Source organism: Procambarus clarkii, unplaced genomic scaffold, assembly GCF_040958095.1.
Source record: "Procambarus clarkii isolate CNS0578487 unplaced genomic scaffold, FALCON_Pclarkii_2.0 HiC_scaffold_2014, whole genome shotgun sequence".
Classification (NCBI taxonomy): Eukaryota; Metazoa; Arthropoda; class Malacostraca; order Decapoda; family Cambaridae; genus Procambarus; species Procambarus clarkii.
The window spans coordinates 1-5,000 of record NW_027191035.1 but is presented as its reverse complement, the minus strand read 5'-3'; the positions used below and the strand labels follow the sequence as shown (position 1 = coordinate 5,000).

Below are 5,000 nucleotides of genomic sequence, written 5' to 3'. Positions count from 1 at the left end.
CTCCCTCGCACCACACCAGCAACAAACACAGCGGCTGCTGCTGATGATGCCACGGCTGTTACTGTCCCCCAGCCAACGCACTGAAAATCCGAATTTGGCCGTCTGACGGCTTGCGCCAGACACGCCGTCACTTCGGTTTCAGCAAGCGTTGCTTATAGGCCCCACAACTGTGGCAGCGGCTACCACTAGGGTGCACACATGCCAACGAAATTGTAACAATAATAATAACAACAGTAGTAGTATAGCACTACTTCTGTGCGCACACGCCTCTCTCTCATACATGCACCTGTGTACTGGTGTAATTTACTCGTTCATGAGCGTTATTGGCACCATTTCTTCTCTCTCTCGAATTCTGCTAGGCCAAAGTAAATGAAATCCGGTTGAGTCGGTCCGTAGAGAGTGTGTGTGATAGGCGGGAGGTTCCTCAAGCGTTCAATTTCCCTGGCACACTACTACCTCTGGACGGCGACGCATGGCATGTCGCTTCCGACCCGGTCCTCTAGCCATACCCTTGTGTTGTGCCATCCAGTCCACGGAGGGGTGGAAACTGGCGGCTTTGCTTGCTGCACGTCTGTGGGACAATCGGATCCGCAGCAGACGTCGAGTGTTTTCTCACTCAAAGGGCGGCAGGCCTCTGTTGCAGAAATAGGACGAAAAGCGTCTTTCTTTCACAGCATGATGAGGTGTGCTAGGGGCTCGTTTGTCAAATATTAGGGGGACTCCCGGTTTGCCTCCTGCCTTCTCATTCGGGGGGCAGTGGCGGGCGTCGTTCCCCAGAGCAGGCCAAAGCGCATCGTTGAGCCTGCCAAAGAGCAGAATATGGAGGCCGCAACAGCTACTCGCCCGATGGATGTTATTCCGACCCTCGCGCAGGAGTGGCGACAGTACACATATCAGGACTGCCGCCGCAATGTGCGTTCGACTTGTCGATGTATCTGGTATTCTTGCGATTCACATACCGACACGCAGTTAGCTGCGGTCTTCATCGACCCACGAGCCAAGTGATCCACCGTTAAGAGTTGTATATGTTTTTATTAAGGCCTGTCGGCCGTCTATCACTCCATCATAGGAGGACGTAATGTATGGGGGGTTTGATAGGGCTGGTAAGAGCCCGACTTTGGTTAGAAGACACATAAAATGCTTTTTTTCTCTCTCCCCTTTTTCCTCCTCTGCCGCACACGTACATTTACGTTTACAGTAGAGTGAAGGCGGGGAGGGAGGGGCCCACTGGGAAGCGTGTCAAGGAAAACCCAGCACTAGACGCCGCCAGAGTAGCAGGCGCCGGCCCTGTCAACGAGAGGAGCAGTAGCGTCTTCGCCTGCTGCTTTCTCTCTATGGTGTGGGTGCCGGAAGCCACTGAGCGACCGGGGACAAGGAAGAAAGATGTCGGTGACGGGTGTCGCGAGCCCCAACAGACGACTCTAAAGCAGTATACGGCGCTAGGACTGTGACCTGCGCCGGTCGGACTGACTGACATGTCATGTCAGTCCGACATCACAGACCTGTTATTGTCTCACAGTGGGTGTTGATCTCCCCGCCGTTTATCCGCTTTCTCCTTTCCCACGGCAATTGGGTGCGGCTCCCAAGGCTACCCTTGCCTTCTTCGCATTGAAGAATACTCGAACGACGACGACGAGCCGATGGTTGCAGCTCTCGCGTCACAAACTGTAATGATCCTTCCGCAGGTTCACCTACGGAAACCTTGTTACGACTTTTACTTCCTCTAAATGATCAAGTTTGGACATCTTTCCGTCAGCTCGAGGCGAGAACCCCTTGCGCCGAGACGCGAGGGGTAGAACATCCAAGAGCGCCAGTCCGAAGGCCTCACTAAATCATTCAATCGGTAGTAGCGACGGGCGGTGTGTACAAAGGGCAGGGACGTAATCAGCGCAAGCTGATGACTTGCACTTACTGGGAATTCCTCGTTCATGGGAAACAATTGCAAGCCCCAATCCCTATCATGAAGGGGATTGAACGGGTTACCCGCTCCTCTCGGAGGGGGAGAACACGTTGATCTCTTCAGTGTAGCGCGCGTGCGGCCCAGAACATCTAAGGGCATCACAGACCTGTTATTGCTCAATCTCGTGCGGCTAGAATTGCCGCTAATCCCTCTAAGAAGAAGTTGCGAACTGGACACCAATTGCTGGAGATCCGTCGACTAGTTAATAGGCCAGAGTCTCGTTCGTTATCGGAATTAACCAGACAAATCGCTCCACCAACTAAGAACGGCCATGCACCACCACCCACCGAATCGAGAAAGAGCTCTCAATCTGTCAATCCTTCCGGTGTCTGGGCCTGGTGAGGTTCCCCGTGTTGAGTCAAATTAAGCCGCAGGCTCCACTCCTGGTGGTGCCCTTCCGTCAATTCCTTTAAGTTTCAGCTTTGCAACCATACTTCCCCCGGAACCCAAAGACTTTGGTTTCCCGGAAGCTGCCCGCCGGGTCATGGGAATAACGCCGGCGGATCGCTAGTTGGCATCGTTTATGGTTAGAACTAGGGCGGTATCTGATCGCCTTCGAACCTCTAACTTTCGTTCTTGATTAATGAAAACATCCTTGGCAAATGCTTTCGCAGTAGTTCGTCTTGCGACGGTCCAAGAATTTCACCTCTAGCGTCGCAGTACGAATGCCCCCGCCTGTTCCTATTAGTCATTACCTCAGGTTCCGAAAACCAACAAAATAGAACCGAGGTCCTATTCCATTATTCCATGCATAGACATTCAGGCCATTAAAGTAGCCTGCTCTGAGCACTCTAATTTTTTCAAAGTAAACGTGCCGGCCACTCGGGACACTCGATGAAGAGCACCCCGTGCGAGCCGGCGGGGCTAGTTAGCTGTTCGGAGCGTGACAGTAAGCACCAGGCGGTGTACCGTCAGTCCGGAACTGAGATCCAACTACGAGCTTTTTAACCGCAACAACTTTAATATACGCTATTGGAGCTGGAATTACCGCGGCTGCTGGCACCAGACTTGCCCTCCAATAGATCCTCGTTAAAGGATTTAAAGTGTACTCATTCCGATTGCGAGGCCTCGGATGAGTCTCGCATCGTTATTTTTCGTCACTACCTCCCCGTGCCGGGAGTGGGTAATTTGCGTGCCTGCTGCCTTCCTTAGATGTGGTAGCCGTTTCTCAGGCTCCCTCTCCGGAATCGAACCCTGATTCCCCGTTACCCGTTATAGCCATTGTAGGCGCATAACCTACAATCGAAAGCTGATAAGGCAGACACTTGAAGGATGCGGCGCCGGTGCGGAGACCGTGCGCTCAGCAAAAAGTTATTCAGATTCACCACGGGTGGGTTAACGGACCGAGGCCCGACCAGTTTTGAACTAATAAAAGCGCTCTTCCCTTGCGGTCAGAGACGTGATGCATGTATTAGCTCTAGAATTACCACAGTTATCCAAGTAAGTGGGTTTACAGATCCAATGAAACATAGCTGATTTAATGAGCCATTCGCGGTTTCGCCTTAACTCGGCTTGTACTTACACATGCATGGCTTAATCTTTGAGACAAGCATATGACTACTGGCAGGATCAACCAGGTAGCTCAACAGTACTACGGATATATAGTACACAAGACACACACACACACACACCCCTCGCTCCCCTCGGTTTTGCGTTTTAATCCTGCTTTGCAAGTTAAATCTCACTATGGACTCTCTAGCAGCCCGACAGTATGGCGTTATGTCGATACGTTAGACGAACAGAGGCGGAGGAGAGCAGTTACTCCGCGTGGACGAACGATCATAACTACCCCGCCGAGATTACTCCTGCTCGTCATTGTCGTCATTCAACACGGCAAGCTGGAAAAACAGGAGGAGGAGCAGTAGTAAGTGAGTAGGTGGTGGTGGTGGTCTTTTTCGTTTTGGTAGGGACGCGAGTCTTATTTTCCTCGGCGTCACCCCTTTTATATGAAAGGAACCGTCGGAAATGCATCCGAGGTGCCGTGTGGTTTGTCGCCTCCTCGTTGGTGGAGAGAGGCGACGCCACAGTGTTTTTGTTCAGCCTTCCCATGACATGGAAGAAGGTTGGTGCTCTGTTCCCATGCACACAGACCGATCGATAGCTGACTCGATGTGCAGTCGTAGGCTGGAGAAGTGATCGCACGGAGATCGGAAGGAATCGTCGTGACACAATACAGAGGCGCTGCTTTGAAGGCCTCTCGAGCCTCACGACGTGCGCGATTACGGGCGCTCTCGCCTAATGCTACGTATGTCTAGCAGAATGCAAGTTCGCCTCGCGCACCGGACCCGAGATGCCGCAGCGTGTGCAGTGACAGTTCTCAGTTTGCATCGAGCATCGGGATCATGCTCTTGCGGGAAGGAGGATGATGGGGGGTTGTGTGGAGAGAGAGCTGCTGCCGAAACAAACTACTCACTCCAGGGAGGAATTGAAGGCAATTCTCGAGCCACACGACATGCGCGAGTTTCGCCGACCGTCTTCGCCCACTGTTACGTATGTCTAACACATGAACAAGATCGGTCGCACGCGCACACCGGACCCCGAGGTGCCTGGGCTCTGGAACCACACGACATGTGCGAGGAGGGCCGCCTTCGCCTGCAAGTTACGTATGTCTAACAAGACGCAATGGTCGGTCGCTCACACACCGGACTCCAAATACCTCAGCCTATGTGGCATTTGCCCCGCGACAGACAGGCAGGTTCCCCATTGGCGCCGGTGAACGAGAAGCAGTTCGCAACCGCACCGGAACCCAGAACCTGTGATCCAATCCCGCGACAGGCAAAACACCGTCTGGTTCCCCAATTACTCCGGTATACGTCTGCGGCAAACAGTTCGCTACCGCACCGGAACCGAGAACCAGCACCCTAACAGTGGGGGAAGAGAAAGGAGCCCACGCACCAAAACAATGGAATACATTTGCTCCTTCTCTCTGGCGACAACGAGACACAATGTCGCCAAGACGCCGGTAGTAGGTTCAGCCAGCCACCGAGTCTCCCCCTTTATATAGCTATATCTAACGTCCATGGAAGGCCATCTCGGACCA

The 5,000-nt window shown here is 53.0% G+C and overlaps 2 non-coding genes across 2 annotated transcripts; both read right to left on the bottom strand.

The window, feature by feature from the left end:
* Positions 1 to 859: 859 nt before the first annotated feature.
* On the bottom strand, positions 860 to 1,021 carry LOC138362558 (5.8S ribosomal RNA). The gene has a single exon (XR_011227768.1). It is a non-coding gene; the product is annotated as a 5.8S ribosomal RNA (ribosomal RNA).
* Positions 1,022 to 1,668: 647 nt separating this feature from the next.
* Positions 1,669 to 3,540, bottom strand: LOC138362559 (small subunit ribosomal RNA). Its single transcript, XR_011227769.1, has one exon. It is a non-coding gene; the product is annotated as a small subunit ribosomal RNA (ribosomal RNA).
* Positions 3,541 to 5,000: the final 1,460 nt, after the last annotated feature.